Raw genomic sequence first — 594 nt, 5'->3', positions numbered from 1 at the left:
TTGTGGCAAGCAACCAATAAACTTCACCACTGTTGGTTAACTTTCAAAGGGTCTATCGGAAAGGCAGACAGAAAAGTTTGTGATAAGAAATGAATAACAATAAAGGACCATTGTGCATACAAAAACACCATCATGTAAATGTGTTGTAGCCTAGAGAGAGAGAGAGAGAGACACACACACAGCAGGTGTACGCACTAACCCAGAAACAAGTTATGCATGCAATTTAAGTAAACATGTGAAGTTGTGTACCCCCCTCACACACACACCCACACACACAGCAAACACACACACACACACACACACACACATAGACTCTCCACACAGAGACTTCTTCCATCACATATCAGCACATAAACCCTAACACACGACAAGAGAGGCAGACAGACAGACAGACAGACAGACAGACAGACAGACAGACAGACAGTCCTAATGGCATGACTGCTGTTACGGCTGTGGCTGATGCTCTGGAGAATCTCCCAGGGTGCATTGCGTCTTTTGCGTATGCACCATTGCGCCTCACAGTGGGTGCCAAAACTCTGCCTGCACTAATGGCTGCCATCTTTCATTGTCCTCCACACCATACCACCACACTAT

The sequence above is a fragment of the Micromesistius poutassou genome, assembly GCF_964030765.1.
Source record: "Micromesistius poutassou genome assembly, chromosome: 15".
Classification (NCBI taxonomy): domain Eukaryota; kingdom Metazoa; phylum Chordata; class Actinopteri; order Gadiformes; family Gadidae; genus Micromesistius; species Micromesistius poutassou.
This window is presented reverse-complemented; position numbering follows the sequence as displayed.